Source organism: Nyctereutes procyonoides, unplaced genomic scaffold (assembly GCF_905146905.1).
Source record: "Nyctereutes procyonoides isolate TBG_1078 unplaced genomic scaffold, NYPRO_anot_genome, whole genome shotgun sequence".
NCBI classification, from domain to species: domain Eukaryota; kingdom Metazoa; phylum Chordata; class Mammalia; order Carnivora; family Canidae; genus Nyctereutes; species Nyctereutes procyonoides.
In genome coordinates this window covers 10,306,570-10,328,281 of record NW_026575155.1, presented here as the reverse complement: position 1 = coordinate 10,328,281, position 21,712 = coordinate 10,306,570, and the positions used below count along the sequence as shown (strand labels likewise).

At 42.9% G+C, this 21,712-nt stretch overlaps 1 protein-coding gene across 8 annotated transcripts in view; it reads left to right on the top strand.

Annotated features, from left to right (window-relative positions):
* HLCS (holocarboxylase synthetase) overlaps nucleotides 1–21,712 on the top strand; it is a 209,566-nt gene that overhangs the window by 42,084 nt on the left and 145,770 nt on the right. The window lies entirely within an intron of this gene.

Sequence of the window (21,712 nt, the reverse complement as noted above, 5' to 3'; positions counted from 1 at the left end):
GTCTTTCTTTCCTGAGCCCTGAACTATGAAAGTGTGTAGTTTAAACCTACTTGCCTCCTGTAGGCAAAGTAAAATTTGAAAATTAACATTAAAATTGAAATTGAGTATTCTTCTAAGAAAACTTGTAAAGTTTTCCTTTTTTAACGCCATAGGAAAGTATTTGACAAATTGTTTTCTTGTCTTTGAGCGCAAATGAATCCTCCATACGGCAGTTTATTAGTGAGTAATTGAATGGTGCCACCACTAATCCCCCTTCCTGTTTTTATTCTCAGTAAATAAGGAAACACAGCTTTTAAAAGAAAACACCAATTGTGGTTTCATAAATTAAAAAATGATGCTCTGGTTTTTTTTTTTTTTTTTTTTAGGGATGGGGGAATGCCCAGACTTTTTCTGCCTTAGAATTGTCTAGATTATTACTCGAGTTTATCGTTTTCCACAGCCAACCTTCTACGTGAAGATTGAAGTTTTTCCTCAGGCTTTTTTTAGTTCTGTAAAGTGCCTTAAAGGTCAAAGTGTGTAATTTTTAAAAAAGATTTTATTTATTCATGAGAGACACACACACACACAGGAGAGAGGCAGAGACACAGGCAGAGGGAGAAGCGGGCTCCATGCAGGGAGCCCGACACAGGACTCGATCCCCGGTCTCCAGGATCATGCCCTGGGCCGAAGATAGGTGCTAAACTGCTGAGCCACCCAGGGATCCCCAAAGTGTGTAATTTTGAAGATTCTCTTCTTCTGCATGTATTTTGTTTTGGTGATGTTGGGATTACATGTGATGTCTCAGTTTGGCCAAATGAGTGTGTCACAAAAGGTGGCTATTTATTTATTTATTTATTTATTTATTTATTTAATTTTATTTATTTATTTATTTATTTACTTATTTATTTATTTATTTTTTAAAAGGTGGCTTTTTAAAGGACTGTCCACTGTCATCAGCTTCTCATTACTTTAACAATCTCTGTTCTGTTGTGGGAGGGAGATGAGATGACCATTCATGTTCTTTCCAGGACTCCAGTTTTCACGCTAGTCCCAGCAAAGCAATCAGATCCATATATATGTGTGTGTGTGTGTGTGTGTGTGTGTGTGTGTGTGTGTGTAGTTTTTTAACTTTTAGATCGTTCCTCTGGATGCATTTTTTGGGTAAGGATTCGTGGTTATTACCATTTTCATCTTTATACTGGAACAATTTGAAACCATCAGTAGGTGCCTTTGCACAGTTAATTGAAAGACAACAAAAGAATGTTCTGCTCTGCTCTCTGCTCTATTTTAAATCAGTTTTTTTCTCAGATTGATTCTCCTATTAAGAATTATCTGTGCTGTATATAGGAGCCTCAAATTTACAAGCAAGTTATGGTTTCAAAATCTGTGTGCTAAGTTGGCTGTTTTAAAACATGGTTATTTATGTTAGTTGGGTTTCCTTACCAGCTCCCATACTTTCTCATGTTCCATAACACAATTAAATACCATCTTGCGGGGCTGCTTCTGTTAGACTCTGGCCTGTTGAATCTTGAATGCACTGGGGATGCAGAACACCTCTTTCTATCTCTCCGAGGTTTGACTTGGAATACAGTAGCTCTGACTCAGACGTTGCCCAAAACTGTCCTGTCGGACACCTACTAATATCGTGAAACCTATGGTACGTCTGTGTCCTTACAGGGAATCTGTGAATTTGTGTTGGTACGTTAATATTTTTCTCATATTTAAGAAACATTTTTTTCTATTTTCATGGTAACTGCTGTACTGTACCCACATGTAAAAGGAAATGCTTTGTAGACAATTTTAAATGTACAAAAGTTAACAGAAAATTTAATGAACTCATGAGCTCAATCCCTCTTCTTCACAGATTTCTATTTCTGGCCAATCTTATTTTGTCTTATCCTGCCTGTCCCTTCTCCACATCATTTTGAAACAAATCCCAGCTATTGCTATTAGATCTTTCATCGGCAAATATTTTAGTCTGTGTTTCTGAAAGATAAGAGCTCTGTGTAAAATCATGACCAGAAGACCACAGACACACCTAAAATAAATCAGTTCCTTCGTATAATCTCATATCCAGTTGGTGTTCTGTTTTCCAACTGGACTTACGTAAGGATGGGCTGTATTATCCATGCATCGTGTATAAGTGTGTCAGTTTCTCTATACAACAAATGCAAGAAGGAAGCAACTAGATAGAAGCCAGTGTAGCTTTTGAGGGGAAGTGATTTAGAAAGTAGATTTCCCGTGTCTCTTGAAATGCCATATTTCAGCCCTTGTTCTGGAAACAGCAGCAAATAATCATTTGCAATCGCATGCAAAACAACCGTGCACAGAAATACAGGAGTTTTGTCTGATGTGTGCTGGTGCAGAGCTAGGCATGAGTTTCCCTCCCTCTCTTTTCTGCACCAGAAGTCCTGGTTTCTTCAACGGGGACGGTATTGATTTCTGCTCCGTATGCTTTCGGTTCGGGTTGATATTTAGCCTTTGACCCAGCCACTTTCTTACAATAAACAGTTTGTTGATGAGAGCAGCTGCCCACCAGATTGTTTCCAGATTGTTCTCTCCTGGCTGTGGTGAGAGCACACCTTATGAAGACGTCGGCTCGAAGCTAAGGGCTTCCACTTCTTGTAGCCCTCCGCCTATGAAGCCAACTGTCAGCCTCTCAGCATTCTTCTAGTCCTATCCAGTAAGATGGTGAATCCACCACCCTAGAAATCAGGCCTTGCTTACAAGCTTGACTACTTAAAACAACAACAAAAAGCCAAGCTTGACTACTTTATTTTATTCTCTGATGGAAGGATAGCATTTTTTTTCTAGAAGTTTCTGCCATATGGAGCAATTCTTTTTATTCCAAGAATTCCCAGTATTTGGTCTGTGGAAATTAGTGGTATCTGGTGGTGCTGTGTAGGGAAGTTGACAGAGCATGCTTTATTTTGCATAGGAGGCTGTGCTCTTGAATATTTACGGGTTTTCTACACAATTAAGACATGAGGTAACGTTCCAGCTAAGGTAAGTATTACCTGCCTGGTTTTATTATCTTGCCCTTTTGAAATGAATTCTCATTTTTTTTCTACTCTTGGAAGACAGTACTACTTTTTTTTTTCAAATGCAAGCGACAGGTAACCTAATGACTTGGCAATTTATGTGACCCAAAAGTGCACCTCAGTTTGAATTTTTGCTGCTTCCCTAATCGCCCCCCAGCTGTTACCTAGAAGTGGACTGTCTGCTTACAGCAACCTTCATTAAGGAAAGGTCGGAGCTTTCAAGCCTCAGAGCCAACACTTTTCACTAAACTGGCCACCAGGGGCTGCTGTCAGAATGGTGAGTCTGAGCTCACCTCCCTAGAGGCAAGTTTACTTTTTCTACAACCAGTAAATTTTGTTAAGCTACCAATCCTGGTTTCAAACCTCAGGTCTCACTACACAGCCTCCAGTCACCAAGCATGCTTACAGCTGTATCCCTTCCAGCCAGGTATTACGTAGGACCTGGACCCAATTCAAGACCTAAGATTAAGACTTGTGTGTTTTTCATTCAGTGCCAATAAGCTGTTATTAATACACCGATTCCACATATACTGAAAAGCTTCACGAACGTACTGGGGTTTGTGTTCAGGGAGAGTAGGTCCTGCGTTTGGATCATTCAAGAGCCAGGCCTCTGGAGGAATGGCCCATGACGATGGCAATCTGGATTTTCAGGGAAGTGTTTCTTTCTTACCCGGAGTGGCCTTAGCATCCCTGTCCCAATGCAGGGGTCATGCTGATTCAACTAAAATGTGAAACGCTAGAAGATGTTCTTGGTGGTGGTTTTGTTTTTTTTTATTTTTTTTTTTTAATTTTTAGTTTTTTGTTACAAGAGCCTTGGGAGCAAATTCCTTCTTTTGTCTTCAGCTTTTTATTTAGAGGAAAAGAAATTCTAAGATAGGGTGAAAGAATAGTACATAAACCACATGTAGCTTTCACCTTGGTTCACCCTTGTTAACATTTTGCTACATTTTCTTGAGAAAGAAGGTTTTGTTTTGTTTTTTTGGAAGATACATACTTTACTGCACACAACTTGTAAGTTATTTATGAAAGCATGAGACTTTGACATTGTTGCTTCTAGGAGTTGGCAACGAGTGGTGCTAGTTTGCACTTGGCCCTGGGCTTGTTTTCTTTATTTGAAGTAAACCAGTACCCTACTGGTTTGTAGTGGTTCTGGATGGCTGGTCATCGCCCTACTGGACTGTGCTATGGGCACATCCCATCTTCACCTTGGCCAGCATGTACAGAATTCTTATGATATAATATATTTTAAAAATCCTGAATTACAGAACATGAAACATCTTGAAGCCACGTGTTGGGAGGACAACTAGTTGATCTTTTATGCCCAACAAAGGATTTCTACCCCCGATCTAAGAAAATTCCACTGATGACCACGTCATGAGTATAGGATTTACAGTTTTTCTTTCAACTTTCTAACCCAAGTATTGTGCCTTGGGAACCTTAGATCTGATTGCTTGCTTCCATAAGAACTCCCCCCCCCCTTTTTTTGGGGTAAACCGTAAGTAGTGTACAAACGCTGTTGTATTATTTATGTGAATATCTGTCTGCCCCATTAAACTGTAATACAAGATCATTTGAAAGCAAGGACCATATGTTGTTAATCTCTATGCCCCTTCCCAGTATTTGGCCTATAGTAGGCATTTAGTAAGAGCGTTTTGTTTGAACACTTAAGCGCTTTGGCTTTTCCCACTAACGTATTGTGAAACGCTTCCCCTGCTCCTGAGTCTGGGACACCTCAGGGGCCTCAGGGGGACAGGCTAGCAGCAAACAGCCCACCCAGTGCAGACTGGCTGCCCGTCCCATCTAGTTCTGCCACCGTTTATTCAGGTATGATGGGAATTTCATAAACAACCCTGTTAAACAGATTCAGAGAATCCGCTGTTGACTGAGCCTGAGGAACACTGACAAGGTAGAGTTTAGGAGAAAGACCAAAGAGTTTTATCTGTTATAAATGTGCTTTCCCGTTTAGAAACTACTGGGTCCATGCTGGTTGGTCCACTAGCTGCCCCTTGCTGTGAAGTAGGGAGTATGCTCTTGTGAATGCAGCGAGGACAGTGTCCTGTGCCCCTCTTGGCCCCGGGGTGGATTCTCTGAGCTTTTTACAGGGTCCTGGTGACAGCCAGTCAAACAGATGAACCTTTGCTAAAATGAGTGGATGGTTGGCGTAGGAGGCTCTTGGCCTTCTATGAGTGCACCTCCAGCCGGCTCCATCTCTTCTTTACAGGTAACATATTGTTATTGGAAAATAGTACTTAATACTGTTATTAAGTATTTCTTAATATTGGAATCCTGGAGATGATGGTACAGTTTTTTTTTTAAATCTTAATTTTTTAAAAGATTTTATTTGTCAGAGAGAGAGAGTGTATAAGCAGGGGGAGTGGGTGAGGGAGAAGAGCTTTCCTGCCAAGCAGGATGCCCAATGCAGGGTCTGATCCCAGGACCACCACCTGAGTCAAAGGCTGATGCTTAACTGACTGAGCCCCCTAGGCGCCATGATGATGGTACACTTTTTTTTTTAAAGATTTTATTTATTTATTCATGACACACACACATACAGAGAGAGAGAGAGGCAGAGACACAGGCAGAGGGAGAAGCAGGCTCCATGCAGGAAGCCCGATGTGGGACTTGATCCCAGGTCTCCAGGATCATGCCCTGGGCTGAAGGCAGCACTAAACCGGTGAGCCACCTGGACTGCCCCATGATGGTACAATTTTAACTGAGCATTAAACATTTGGGACTAAACATAGAATCTGTTTTTTTTTTTTCTTAAGAGTTTTTTCATTAATTCATGAGAGACACAGGCAGAGACACAGGCAGAGGGAGAAGCAGGCTCCCTGGGGGGGAGCCCGATGTGGGACTCAATCCCAGGACGTGAGAATCACAACCTGAGCCCAAGGCAGATGCTCAACACTGAGCCACCCAGGCGCCCCCTTAAACATAGAATCCTGAAGCTGAGCCTTGGATGTTAAAACTGCAAGGGATGTTTGGGGTTTCTTGTTTTCCAAATGAAGAAACTGAGGCCCAGCATGGGCAGTGCCTGCCAGCTGGCCAGTAGCGGAGCTGCTGACCCGATGCTGTGCTGGGCTCCGCTGCTTCCATGCACAGCATGCTGGGCAGATGCTGGGTGGAATGTTCGAGACGGGCCCTCCACGCGGGCCTGCGCCTGGCATGGCATCATCCACATCTGGGTGCGGGTCAGCAGGCCACGCCGCCCGGGCCGTCCCCACTCGCGGGGGCCCCAGCTTCCCCTGCTCCGCCAGGAGCCTGTTTGTGTTGGACCGGGACAAAGGGCGGGCGTTTCACACAGGCAGGCTTAATGAAGGCTCTGGAGACTTCTGCGGATGTACAGCCCAAACCCACGAGCCCCGTCAGTGGAAGTTAGCGCCTCTCGTGTGGAAGCGGTGGGCGAGCCCCGACCCCAGAACGCCCCCCTTTCCTTTAGGGCCGCCCACGGCTTTCTCCTGCTCTGCGCCCTCGCAGAATAGATTGCACCTCTCAAACGAGCCCGTTTGGCCCAGCGGAGGTGTGATGCCTGTAAAAGCAGCCTTGTTAGAAATGCCTTATTCATTACCTCTGTTTTACTACTCTACCCGAGCCTTTTGTGGTCTTCACTAGTTGGCAGGTAACAAAAAATGCAGTAAATCCGTGGCCTTTCAGAGCCTGAGCGATACCTTTACATAATAAAAGGAATACAGTTTAATAGACATTTATTGAGCGTCTACTGTGTCCCAGGCCTGGCAACCTAGAATGACTGCGAAGTGGCCTGCTCATGAGGGACTCCTGTCCTTGGGATTTGGAGACCTGATGCCGTCTGTCCTGAGTCCTTTGGAGTTGCCGGGTTACTGTCCCCGGTGTGGTCTCGATGCTAACAAAGGGTCAGCTCGTGCAGAAATTCATCTTGCTGCCGGGTCCAGGTTGGGCCTCAGAGCCGGTTTTCAGAGAGCGCTCCCCCAGCCAGCTCCGAGCAGCTGTGGGTTCCCCCTTGGCGGATGTGTTGGCCACTGCCCAGTTTCCCCCGTCTCCTTGTTCTCTACCCCTTCCCGGCCTCTGGTTGCTCTTAGCTGCAAGGTTGCGTGGGCTGGAGGTGAGTGAGGTGGACACCTTTCCTCCGCCCTCCTGGCTTACAGCCCTTGTGGGCAGCTCTGTGCTCTTGATCCTTCAGGCCCATCCCGGGCCCAGGCGCTTCCCCATTCCTTAGCTCTTTGCTTCTCTTCCTTGCCCACAGTTCCGTAAGTGGCTTCTCAGTGGAACCCTTCTGGATGAACTGTCTCTGTCCCTCGGAAAGCGGAGTAGTGAGTGATAACTCATTTAAATGATAAAAACTTTTTTTGTGTAAATGTCCTAGTCTGGGCTTGCCTAAGTAGACAGAGTTGATTAATGGTAGGCCCAAGCTTCAAATTTAAGTCTCTATTGCCAAACATTTTACTCTCTCCCACGCACTCTGGCTCTAAGCCACATATATTTGTTTTATCACTATTTTATCACTATTTCATAGTTGCATGTTATATCGAATTTGTATCTTTCTTTGTGAGGCCCTGAGCATTTGCTTGCAGTAAGTAGGCAGTTCCTATGTTGGGTTGGGTCCTCTTGCTGGAGACTGTGAGATAGGAATTAGTGCAGGGATTTGGGAACCAGGCAGATTGAGCTTCTTGAGTTTGATTCCAACTCTGACTTACTGCCTGTGGGGCTTGGGCATCATTAATGTTGAGGGCCTTGGATGGCACACCGGCTGCCCCTTCATGTCCTCTCTGTGTGCAGCACAGATCGATGGGGGCAGAGCAAAGGATTGAGACCTTGGTCCCTCTTCTTTTCTTATTGAGCTAAAATAATTGAAACATCAAATATGCTATTAGCCATTTTTAAGTGTAGAACTCAGTAGTATTAATTTCTTTCACAAGGTTGTGTAGACATTCCCACTGTCTATTTCCAGAAATCTGTCATCACAGAAATTCTGTACCAATTAATCAGTAACTCCCCATTCCTTTATTGCCTCAGCTCCTGGTAACCTCTCTATTCTACTTGCTGTTTCTGTGAATTGCCTGTGCTAGATATTTCACATAATAGGAATCATGGTATTTGTCCTTTTGGATCTGGCTTGTTTCACTTAGCATAATATATTTTTTTAAAGATTTCATTTATTTATTCCTGAGAGACACACACAGAGAGAGGCAGAGACATAGGCAGAGGGAGAAGCAGGCTCCATGCAGGGAGCCTGATGTGGGACTTGATCCCGGGACTCCAGGAGCATGCCCTGGGCTGAAGGCAAGCGCTCAACTGCTGAGCCACCCAGGGATCCCCACTTAGCATAATATAATAGTCCATTCATGACATGGCATCTATCAGAACTTATTCCTTGGTGTGGTTTAACGAATACTCCGTTGTATGTATCAACCACATTTCGTTTGTCCATTTGTCTGTTAATTCATCTGTCAACACTTGGCTTATTTTTACCTTTTGGCTATGATGGACGGTGTTGCTGTGAACATTGGTGTTCAGGTATCTGTTTGTACTTTCACTTCTTTTGGGTATACCTCTGGGAATGGAATTGCTGGACTGTATGTTAATACTGTTTAACTTCTGAGGAACTGCCAATTTTGACCCCTTCTATCTTAAGAGTCAGTATCACTGGACTCACTCGGAGGAATTAAGATGGACTTAATGGGGGAAGAAGCCTCATTGAGGGCCCCATGGGAGATCTTGCTCCGTTGATGCAACACTTGATATAGGACCAAGATGAGTGACCTCAAACCCAAATGCCTCTGGGGCAGAAGAGTGTGTGTCCCAAAGTCATAAGGGTGGTGCTACTTGGTCCCAGCCAGTTACTGCCATGTGGGAAAGAGTTTCCATTTAATCCAAAGCAAGAGGATATTTGTTGTGAAATATCCTGATTTTTATGTGTTAGCAACCAGTTCAAAATGAGTGGGCCAAATAAAACACATCCCTTGTGGGATCGTTTTGGCTTGTGGGTGTCTTTTGGCAGTGGGTGACCTGGATGTTTGTGGGGATAGGTTGGTTTCAGCAGTGTGTCACTCAAGCTAGAAGCCCCTCCAGGTTCAGTCCATTCATTTTGGGGTAACCATGCTTGCTTGGGACTGGTGGCTGAGCATATTTGGGGGAACAGGAAAGCAGAGGTCTTGGGAACCGAAACTGGGATGCATTCCTATCCAAAGAGGAATCTGGACAAGTTAGGTGGGGAATGATCAGACTGTGGGGTCAGTGGGGCTGGGACAGAAGTGTCTGCCTAGGGGACCAGTCACGTAGGGAGGAGAACACTCATCTCAGACCCTGCTCTGCTTGGTACTGGTGCTCAGAATAAAAGTTGACCCAGAGGTTGCCAAATGAGCAGTTCCTGCCTTAAATGAGGTCGGGACCAAGAACCATCCTGCCCTTCCAGGAGTGACATCTTTTGATTATAAAGATCCACCACCTTGTGTGCCTTTAGACTTGCATGAAGACAAAGTCAATGTGAAATTGTCTTTGAATATTTTGTTTGGAAAATACTAAGAATTGAGTTGCTTCATATAAATTCCATGAGAATATCTGCTCCTTGATAGTATTTAACTGAAAATGAGACACCCGTGAAAAGAGCTTGTATTCCATGTCTTTGTGGATTCATTTCCTGATTTGCCCACTTCTCGTTGCCTAGCAGCTGACAGTGTTATGACTGAAGCACAACTAATTCGATTATTTACAATGAGGCAAATGTCCCTGGGATAGAAAACCTTTATCGGTTAAGATCAGTTATTTGGAGTTTCTTGGGAAGAGGAGCACCTAAACCCAGATGGCACAATAAATATTTTGAATCCATCGCTGAGTTAGAGGTGTGGCTGTATTTTACCCAGTGGATCTTGTTAGATGGGTGAATGTAGCAAATAGGTTGAGAGATGGGGTGAAGTGCTCTAATGTGGTATGATGCAGAATACTGTACATCTCTGATCTTAGTTGCACTTCCTGTAGCAGACTTACTAACTAACCTTAGTCACTCCTGTGTGTTTGCGCTGAGTGTAAAAGTAATAAGCATTCATTTCTTCAGAAATTGGGATGCTGGTGTTTTTTGGACATGAGTTACTAAAGATTTTTGTGGACTTCAGTTATCGTTTAGTGTTGCATAAACTTGTTATTTACATTTTTCAAAAAAATCAATTCTAAGTATGATTTATATTCAAGAAAATGTACTCATTTCAGTGTAGGGTTTGATAATGTACATGCCTGTGTAACCACCATTACAATCAAGATATAGAACATCCCAGTGTCCTACAAGATTCACTCCTTCTCTTCCTCAGTCAGTCCTCCTCCACTCTGCATCCCCATGTGACCAGCTTCAGCAAGCTTGGATCTGCTTATCACTATATAGATTAGATTGGTCTTTTTTGAAGTTTCTGAATTAAATCATATGGTAGCTACTTTTCTGTGTCTTTTCTTTTTTCTTTTTTTGTCTTTTCTTTTAAAAGCCAGCATATGTTTTTGAGATTCATCCGTGTTGTTGCATATGTGAGTAGTTCATTCCCTTTTATTGCCTAGTAGTGTTGTATTGTATGAATAAGCCATTAACTTATCTACTCATTCACCTGTTTGTGGACATTGGGATTGTTTGTAAATTTTGGCTATTGTGACTAAAGTTGCTATGACCATTCATGTACAAGTCCTTTGTGTGGATGTGTTTTTATTTCTCTTGGGTAAATACTTAGGAATAGAATTTCTGGGCCATATGGTAAGTGTACGTTTAATTTGGTAAGAAACTGCCGAATTGTTCTCCAGAATTATTGTAACATAAAAAAAAGATTTATTTATTTATTAGAGAGAGAGAGAGAGAGAGAGAAAACATGAGCAGGGGGCGGGGCAAAGAGAGAAAGAGAGAGAAGCAGACTCCCTGCTGAGTGCGGAGCCCAATACAGGGCTCCATCTCTTGATCCTGAGATTGTGACCTAAGCCAAAATAAAGAGTTGGACTCCTTATCCAGGTGCAGGTGCCCCATGCAGGTGCCCTCACTGTACCATTTTATATTCACATCAGTAATCTCTATAAGTTCCAGTTATTTCATGTCTTTGCCAAAACTAGATATTATCAGAACTTAAAATTTTATCCATTCTAATGGATGTGTGGTGGTAGCATGTTATGGTTTTAATTTGCATTTCCTTGGTGACAAATGATGCTAAGCAAGTTTCATGTGCTTATTGGCCAGCTGATGTTTTCTTTTGGGTAGTGTCTGCTCATGTCTTTTCATTGATGTTCTAAGTTGAAAATAAATTTTCTAGGGGATCCCTGGGTGGCGCAGTGGTTTGGCGCCTGCCTTTGGCCCAGGGCTCGATCCTGGAGACCCGGGATCGAATCCCACATCGGGCTCCCGGTGCATGGAGCCTGCTTCTCCCTCTGCCTGTGTCTCTGCCTCTCTCTCTCTCTCTGTGTGTGACTATCATAAATAAATAAAAAAAAAAAAGAAAAAAAAAAAGAAAATAAATTTTCTATAATTCTGTCGGGCTCTCTACATGGAGCCTGCTTCTTCCTCTACCTGTGTCTCTGCCTCTCTCTCTCTGTCTCTGTGTGTCTCTCATGATATTTATTCATCTTAAAAAAATTTCCTATAATTCTGATTTAAGGGTTCTTCTTATCTTATGGATGCAAATCTTTTGTCAGATATATGTATTAAGAATAGTTTCTCTTAGTCTGTTTGTCTTTTCATATTTCTTAATATTATCTCTTGAGCAGCAATTCTTAATTTTAATGAAATTTAATTTATTATCTTTTATGGTTCATATTTTTTTTAATTTTTTTTAATTTTTTTTATTTATGATAGGCACACACACACACACAGAGAGAGGCAGAGACACAGGCAGAGGGAGAAGCAGGCTCCATGCACCGGGAGCCTGACGTGGGATTTGATCCTGAGTCTCCAGGATCGCGCCCTGGGCCAAAGGCAGGCGCCAAACCGCTGCGCCACCCAGGGATCCCCATATTTTTTATTTATCTGAGAAGGGCTTTATCTGTCCCAAAGTCAGAAAGTTTCTCTCATTTATTTTATTTTGGAAGTATCATATTTGGGTCTGTAATTTGTTCCAAGTTTTGTATACCTGGAAGGTGTAAAGGCCAAGGTTTTGTTTTGTCTTGTTTTGTTTTTTTGCATATGGATGTTCAATTGTTTCAGCACCATGTATTGAAAGATGATACTTTTTCAAGTGAATTACCTTGGCACTTTTATAAAAAATCAATTGCATATGTATGTGTGGCTCTATTTCTGTCCTCTATTCTGTTAACTGTCCTCTATACAGTTTCAGTAATCTGTATCTGTATGCTAATATTATACAGTCTTGATTGCTGCAGTTTTAGAATAAATCTTGAAATAAGATAATGTAAGACTTTCTTCCCAAAGTTGTTTGACCATTCTGTGGTCTTTTCCCATTTGTGTGCAAGTTTTATTTTTTATTTATTTATTTTTTAAAGATTTTATTTATTTATTGATTAGAGACACAGAGAGAGAGAGAGGCAGAGACATAGGCAGAGGGAGAAGCAGGCTCCATGCAGGGAGCTGGACAGGGGACTTGATCCCAGGTCTCCAGGATCACACCCTGGGCTGAAGGTGGCACTAAACTGCTGGGCCGCCGAGGCTGCCCTTGTGCAAGTTTTAGAATCAACTTATCAACTTCTACAAAAAATGCCTGGGGTTTTGATTGAGATTGCATTGAATCCATAAATCAATTTAGAGAACAAATGACATCTTAACATTATTGTGTTTTTTGATTCATGAACATGGTATATCTCTTAATTATTCAGGGCTTTTAACATTTTTAATTCAGGACTGTTTTGTAGTTTTCAGTGTATAGTTCTGACACATTTTGTTTAATTTATCCCTAAATGTTTCAGATCTATTGACTCCATTTAAAATGGTGTGCAAAAAAAAATTTCAGACTTCAAGTACTCATTGTAAGTATATAGAAATACACCTAATTTTGTATATTGACCTTGTATTTTGCAACCTTGCTAAACTTGTTTGCTAGTCTAGTACTTTTTTTTAAAAGATTTTATTTATTTTTTTTCATGAGAGACACATAGAGAGAGGCAGAGACAGGCAGAGGGAGAAGCAGGCTCCCTGCAGGGAGCCCGATGTGGGACTAGATCCCAGGACCCTGGGATCATGACCTGAGCCAAAAGCACATGCTCAACCACTGAGCCACCCCGGTACCCTAGTCTAGTACTTTTTTTGTGTGGGTTCCTGTCATCTTGTCCCAGACATTTCTTATTGGGATGTGTTTTCATGTCATGTGCAACATGTCCCAATAAGAAATATAAAGCCATATTCACCTTTCTTGAGAATGGCTAATGTTTCCCTACTGCTGTGACTAATTCAAAGGGCTAGCATTTATGTGACTATAAAACAATCAGTTTTTGGTTTCTTTTTTTTTTAATACTTTATTTATTTATTTATTCATAGAGACACACGCACAGAGAGAGAGAGGGAGGCAGAGACGCAGACAGAGGGAGAAACACGCACCATGCAGAGAGCCTGACATGGGACTCGATCCAGGGTCTCCAGGATCACGCCCTGGGCTGCAGGCGGCGCTAAACTGCTGCGCCACTGGGGCTGCCCCAGTTTTTGGTTTCACCTGAATTGTATTCAATTAGCTTGAAATCTTAAGGAAAGGTAAATACTAAATTCTTGTGCTTTAAATATTAACAAAATAACACTAATTGGAAGGCTTTTATGAATTTCATTGTGAAATTTGATAGCAGTTGTTTTGTTTTCAGTAGGACCGATGGGGCTTCCAAAGATTTCAGATTTCTTTTTGAGGCTTATGTATCCATATCAAGACCATCTCTTACCAGTGCCTTTTTTGGATTTTACCTTTTGGAATACATATCTATATCTGTACCTATATCTATATCTGTATCTATCTGTAACTTGTGGAGTTTTTCTTTTTAAAGATTTTATTTATCTATTCAGGACAGACATAGAAAGAGAGAGGCAGAGACCTAGGCAAAGGGAGAAGCAGGCTCCCTGTGGGGATCCTGATGCAGGACTCCATTCCAGGACCCCGGGATCACAACTGGAGCCAAAGGCAGACACTCAACTACTGAGCCACCCAGGTGCTCCTGGAATTTTTCTTTTTTTAAAGATTTTATTTATTTATTAATGAGAGACACACAGAGAGAAAGGCAGAGACATAGGCAGAGGGAGAAGCAGGCTTCATGTAGGAAGCCCAATGTGGGACTCAATTCTGGGACTCCGGGATCATGCCCTGAGCCAAAGGCAGACGCTCAACCACTGAGCCACTCAGGTGTTTCAGGAATTTTTCTTAGTAAGGATTTTCATATGGATTTATATAGTAGGTGCTTATTAAGCATGGACTATTTGTTAGATCTGGGTGCCACGGATACAGTTGGGAGTAAGACAGAAATGTGTATATGTTGTCTTTATGGAGCTTACATTCTAGCAAGACAGTGGGCATTGAATAAATGGTATATAAATTATAGAATTGTAATTTGATAAGTGCTATAAAGTCACTGTTTATGAATAAGAGTTCTAATCTAGATTGGGAGGGTCATGGGTCAGAGAAGTCTTCCCTAAAGAAGTGACATTTTGCTACACTCTGGTGATTGAATTCAAAAAGTTAGGTAGATTTGGGGGTGGCACTTCCATACTGTCTTGGTGGTCATTAGTAGAGTTAAGCTAAGAATCATGAATTAATTCTTTTCTCCTATATATGTTAGCAACTACTTCTGCAATAAGTCATTGTAACTTGAGTGCATCTGAGAGGATGTATCAGGCAGGTTGGCATCAAACAGGTAGTAATTTTGATAGGTCTTGCAACCAGAATTTTATTACCCTGCTCAGGGATGATGGAAGGAGGAGCCTTCCTGTGTACTCAGTTTTATTTGATAACTTTAAGTTGTATTTCACTGTAGTGAATATACATATTTGGGAAAATTATAGGTGGTCTACAGTTATTTTTCTTAAGAGGTTCCAGATCTCTTTTTATATCTTTTAGATTATATTTGTTCTGAGTAATTTACTTGACTGTGGGTAAGTCCTGAGAGATTATGTGAAAGAGGCAAAAGAACAAAAACCCATGTGCCTTGCTTTCATCGATTTTATTTTGCATGTTTGTGTATCTTTTAAGTATTGCTTTCAAAAACAAATAATTTCGGGCAGCCTGGGTGGCTCAGCAGTTTAGCGCCTGCCTTTGGCCCAGGGTGTGATCCTGGAGTCCTGGGATCCGGTCCCTGCATGGAGCCTGCTTCTCCCTTTGCCTGTGTCTCTGCCTCTCTCTCCCTGTGTCTCTCATGAATAAATAAATAAAATGTTTAAAAAAAAAACAAATAATTTGGAATATTACTTTTGTAATTAGTAGGCATAATAGTGATAATGCAGTTCCTTGAGAATCTGGCTCTTAACTTGTATGTAAATAAGAATAAGTGGTTAAATTTGACAGGTCAGGTTGATCCACTTTGCCAAAGGATGTGTATATTTGAATAGTTTGAATGAATTTTTTAGGCACTTGTCATACTAGGTTGTAGTTGTGTGTATACAGACCGGTCTTTCCTTCTCTCTTTATTCTGTGGTACTATTTTTGAGACCTAGTTGGCTGCTCCATATGTATTTCTTAGATGAACGAGTATAGGTGACCAGTAGGATAATTCCCTCCAGAGAAGATTGCCTGCATTATTCCCTTTCTGAAAGTGCTACCCAGTTCTAGCTGTTTCTTTTTGGTTTCATTGACTTCGAATGGAGATTTACATTGCCTATAGCTGCTGAGAAACCATTTAACTCTTTGCTTGAGTTAATGAAACCTGCAGTTAGTTAAGAAGTACTTGTTACCCAGATTATTTCCCCTTTTTGTGATTTAACCTATTCACCCATAGGTGTCCGTAGCTTTTGGCTGCCCTTGTGACCTCTGACTCTCCTGGGGAATGTGATGAAGGCATTTCAGAGCTGTTAACTTTATGTTTTAGGAGCATTAACCAAAGTTTAAGGCATTGGTTATAACTAAAGGCCAGATTTGAGGTTTGGAGGTATCTTAGTTCAGGCTGCTGAAACAGAATAGCATAGACCAGATGGGGGCTTATAAACAACATTTATTTCTCACTTCTGGAGTCTCCACATCTGAGATCACGCTGGCCTGTTTGGTTCTGGGGAGAACACTCTATTGGGGTGCAGAGAGCTGTCTTTTTACTGTGTCCATGCCTGATGGAAAGGGCGAGGGGAGTTGCTTTTATAAGAGCCGTTGGGGATTTCAATTTCAATGTGAATTCTAGGGGGACACAGATGTTCAGTCCATAACAGAGGGTTCCTTTTGTATATTTATTTATTCATTCTGTCTTCTTCCTTAATAGAATTTATATCAAAGAAATAATAGTGAACAGGGAATATTCTATTTAAAATTTATCCTGAGGGACACCTGAGTGGCTCAGTTGGTTAAGGGTCTGCCTTTGGCTCAGGTCATGATCCTTGGGTCCTGGGATCGAGCCCTGCGTCGGGCTCCTTGCTTGCTGTGGAGTTTGCTTGAGATTCTTACTCCCTCTCCTTCTGCTTATGCTCTGTTATTGGCACTCACTCTCAAATTAATAAAGTCTTAAAAAAAATAAAACTTATCTTGGTTCTTCATGCAAAGATGGAAAGTTAGTACTGTAGCTTCTGTTAGCTCACTTCAGCTTTTCGCCTTCTGACAGCTTTTCTGGTACTTGTTCAAACAGAATCATTTTGTATTTTGTGCTCCTCCTGGGCACTTTGCTTTTCCCTCTGGAACGGTCCTCTCTGGTTTTGTTCTGGAGTGCTCCTCTAGCTGTCCTCCCCATTGGATTGTGACTTCCTAGGCCAGGATTATCCTGTTATTTATCTTCCTATCTCCATCCCGGCTTCATTTACAGTAGGTCAGGTTACTTTGCTGCTTTATATACCCCCCTCAGCTTCCTCTGCATCTATTCTGTGAAGCTCTGTTGCGGAGTGTGGCTGGATAAAATCACAGAATTGTGCGCCCTGCTTACTCTGAAGTCAGAAACACTAACCTGGAGTGGACCCTGAATACTTCTACTTGTTCATTCAGTTTCCCCCACTTCCTTCCTTTTATCACTCTGCCCTCTCAAACCTCTTTCTTTTCACTCTTAGCTGTTGATCTTGCGCTTTATTTACTGAGGAAAAACAGAAGGAATCCGAAGATGATGTCAACAGCCTTTGGCACAGGACTCCTCCCTCCCTCCTTGAGGCCTGAAAGCAGAGTAGTGGTAGATGAGTTCGCAGGGCTGTCCTGGATGGCTGTCCGGCCAGCCGGAGTGAGGGAGGGCTGCGAATCAGTGGGGAAACAGGCTGGCTGTCTCCAGTGGGGATGTGAACCCCGTCCATCCAGTGGATGAAGGCTCTGCTCCTGAAGCTGACCTCTGTGCTTGAGCATTAGGATGCAGCCCTCACCTGTTCACCTGTTACGTTTCTGGATTGGACAGTTCACATCATCATTAAGACACATGCTGTTATTACTCTTATTTAACCAAACCATACCTGTTTGGACTCCCTTTCTCCCTGTAGCCACTGCCCCAGTCTTTTTTTTTTCCCCTAGAGGAAACTCCTTCCCAAATTTTGTTCCTAGAGTCTGTGGTTTCTTTCCTTCCCCTGTTAATATCAGACTTGCCTGCACCAGATAGGCCCTGCCTTGTAGCCTGGTGGTTACTGCTCAGCCCTCTTCTTACTGCCCTACCATCATCTTCTTGTCTTGCTGCCTGTGAAACTGGGCCCAGAACTTCCAGGGCACTTCTGCACTCTACACACACACACACACACACACACACACACACACACACACAGACACACACACACACACACACACACTTGATTTTCCTTTGCCTTCTCAGTGTCCTGTGCAGACTCCTCCTCATCTCTCTGACATCTAAGCATTGATACCTGGTGTGGGTTGAATTTTGTTCCCCTAAAAGGTACATTGAAGTCCTGATCTCCAGAACCTATGAATGTGACCTTATTTGGAAATAAGGTCTTTGCAGACGTAATCCAGTTAAGATGAGGTCACGAGGGCTGGCCCTAATCCGATATGGCTAGTGTCCTTTTAAGAAGAGGACAAGAGACACAGACAGAGGGAAGGGAGCTGGAGATTGCCAGCAACACCAGAAGCTGGGAGAGAAGCCTAGAACAGATTTTCTCCTAGAGCTGTCAGAGGGAGTGTGGCCCTGCCGACACCTTGATTTTGGACTTCCAGCCTCCAGAACTGTGAGAGAATGCATTTCTGCTACGCCCTCTAGTTTATGGTGCTTTGTAATGGCAGCCCCAGGAAACCAGTGGAACCCCTCTTTTTATGGATACTCTCTCATTGCTCTCAGCCTGTCTCCTGGCTTCAAATTATCAGGTGTAGTCTGGAAATATCCCAAATTTATGTCCTTGGTGTGCACCTCTCCCCTAAGTCCCTGACTGACACGTCCTGCTTATTATTCTCTGCTTCCATGCATTTCTTTACTTCCTTTATTTTTAAATTTTATTTATTTATTTGATTTAAATTCATTTTGCCAACATATAGTATAACATCCAGTGCTCATCACATCAGGTGCCCTTCTTAGTGCCCATCACCCAGTTACGCCATCCCCCACTCCCCTCCCCTCCAGCAAACCCTCGGTTAGTTTCCTAGAGTTAAGAGTCTCTCATGGCTTGTCTTCTCTGATTTTTTCCCCACTCAGTTCTCCTCCTTCCCATATGATCTTCCGCGCTATTTTTTATATTTCGCATGTAAGTGAAACTGTATGATATTGTCTTTCTTTGAATGACTTATTTCACTTAGCATTTCCCCCATGCATTTTTTTTAAAGATTTTATTTATTTATTCATTGAAAGACAGAGAGAGAGAGAGGCAGGAACACAGGCAGAGGGAGAAGCAGGCTCCTCACAGGGAGCCTGATGCAGGACTCAATCCCAGAACCTGGAACCCCGGGATCATGCCCTGAGCCAAAGATAGATGCTCAACTGCTGAGCCACCCAGGTGTCCCTTCCCCATGCATTTCTAACCAATATTTCAAATGTGATGTGCCCAGAACTGACTCTTCCCATCCAAACCTGTTCCTTCCCTCAGTATTTCTGGTGGCAGCTCCATCCTTCTAGGTGCTTAGGCCAGAAATCTTGGGCTCTTTTTTTTTTTTTTTTTTAAAGAGAAGTGAGCTTTTATTTCCTTGTTTTATAAATAAAGTTGGCTGAATCAGTTGCTTGGGCTCATTTTTGACTCCTCATTTCCTCTGACGTCCCAGATGTGATCTGTCAGCGAATCTTGCAGCCTCTACCGCAGACTCGTATGGCCACTGGTGCACCTGTGCCGGCATTATCATCTCCGTCCTGGGAACATCAGAGGGTTGCTGACTGGTGGTGTCTGTTCCCACTTGTTTGCTTCCCCCTTAATCTGTTCTTGGTACAGTTGGCTAAGTGAGTGATCCTGCTGCGACTGTGACCAGGAAGTCACCACACCCCCTTTCTTGAAGCCTCCAGGGTGAAAGCCCGAGTCCCCACGGTAGACCTGATGGCTCTGTCTGGTGTGGGTGCCTCTACCCCCAACTCCATCCACTTGTCCTCCTGGCACTTCCCTGCCGCCATCGTGCTCACTTGGAGCCTCTGCTCCTCCTTGGAATTGTCTGTATAAATAAAGAAGAGTGATGTGACTCCATATGTTATGTGATCCTACCTTCTTTCTCTCCATCTCTCCGTCCTGGGTTCATCTGCCTTCTGCACAATGGCTTACTTCCAACATTTCTTTCTTTCTTTTTTTTTTAATTTATTTATTCATGAGAGAGAGAGAGAGAGAGAGGCAGAGACACAAGAGGAGGGAGAAGCAGGCTCCATGCCGGGAGCCCGACGCGGGACTCGATCCCAGGACTCCAGGACCGCGCCCTGGGCCAAAGGCAGGCGCCAAACCGCCGAGCCACCCAGGGATCCCCTTACCTCCAACATTTCTTATCTCTCCTCTCTGCTTATCATCTCTCCTTGGCACTTAGGACTTACTAACATTTGATGTCTTGTGCCGCTGAATTTTTCAAAATTATCTGACTCCCATGCTAGAGTGTAAGCCTATTGAGGATGAGAACTTTGGCCCCTTTGTTCAAATCGAATCTCAGAACTTAGAATGTTTATCATATGGTAGGGACCCTATAATATCATAATGCTTGTCGAATGAATGCACAGAACATTTTACTTGAATCTGATGTTTTTATCATAGTTAATGTTTATTTTATCATTTTCTTGTGTGTGTTTTATTTTACCTTTTTAACACCTTTTTTTAATTTTTAAAAATATTTATTTAAAAGAGAGAGAAACAGTGTGTGTGAGTGGGGGAGGGGCAAAGGGGGAAGGAGAGGGAGAAGCCGACTCCGTGCTGAGTGTGTAGAGCTTGACACAGGGCTCGATCTCATGACTCTGAGGTCATTACCTGAGCTGAAACCAAGAGTCGGTACCTTAACCAACTGAGCCTCCCAGGCATCCCAACTGTTTGATTTTAATACATTTGGTATTGGCCTCTTGGGGTAATAACTCCTCTCTGATCCCATGTTTCCCTGGTGCCCCACCTTGTACCCCACCCAGAAGGGAAGTCCTCCAGGGCTTGAGAGGATGTTGCAGCCTTCCGGGAGCCTCCAAGACCTCTTCTTGTTTTAAGGATTAGAACTCTGTTCTGGGTTAGGCAAGGTTTCTGGAAGATTCTATCTCCCTCTCAACCCCCTCCCCCCAGACCCATATTCAGACAAAGCAGCTGTTGGGTTCCCCATTATTTTCTGATGTAAAAGTCATGTCCCCCCCACTACTGGTGACCTGTCAGTGGCTGGTGGTGTCCAGCTTGTCTAGCAGAACAGGGTGGAGGTCCTCCAGTGGTGGAGAGTGATAGCTATTGTCTTAATACTTTGTCTTCCCTGGCTGGCTTTCTTTCTAAAAGATTTTGTTCATTTATTCATGAGAGACACACAGAGAGAGGCAGAGACACAGGCAGAGTGAGAAGAAGGCTCCTCGCAGGGAGCCCGATGTGGGGCTTGACCCCAGGACCCTGGGATCACGCCCTGAGCCAAAGGCAGATGCTCAACCACTGAGCCATCCAGGTGGCCCTTCTGTGACTGCTTTCACTGGCATTTTACAGTATTTCCCCAGCCGAGGAGGAGGAATTTCCTTGAGAGGCAAAAGTATAAAGCTGTACATTTTCTGCAAAATGCACAGACTAGAGAATTACTAAGGAGCTCTAGAGCTGGAGAAGACTTTAAGGATATAGGACATAATGCTGGATAGAAAATTTAATAAGGAGCTATATTTTTTTCTTTGGATCCTGGCTTCTGAATGGTTTGCAGTTGACCCTTGAACAATGTGATGATTAGGAGAATCCCCCCCCCATCCCTACCAGTGTAGGTTGAAAATCCACAGCATATAATTTTGCCTTCCCCAAAACTTAACTGGTAATAGCGTACTATTAACTGGAAACCTTACCAATGGCATAAACGGTCGATTAACCCATATTTTGCATGCTGTGTGTATTATATACAGTATCCTTACAATAAGGTAAGCTAGAGAAAAGAAAAGGTTATTGAGAAAAGCATAAGGAAGAGAACGTAAATTTACAGCACTGAACAGTGTTTACCGAAAAAAGCCCATGTGTAAGTGGACCTGCATAGTGTAGACATACTCCAAATACTTCCTGTCTATTGTATGATAGCGTAGATGTTTGGAATATGTTACTTAGCTCTCACTGG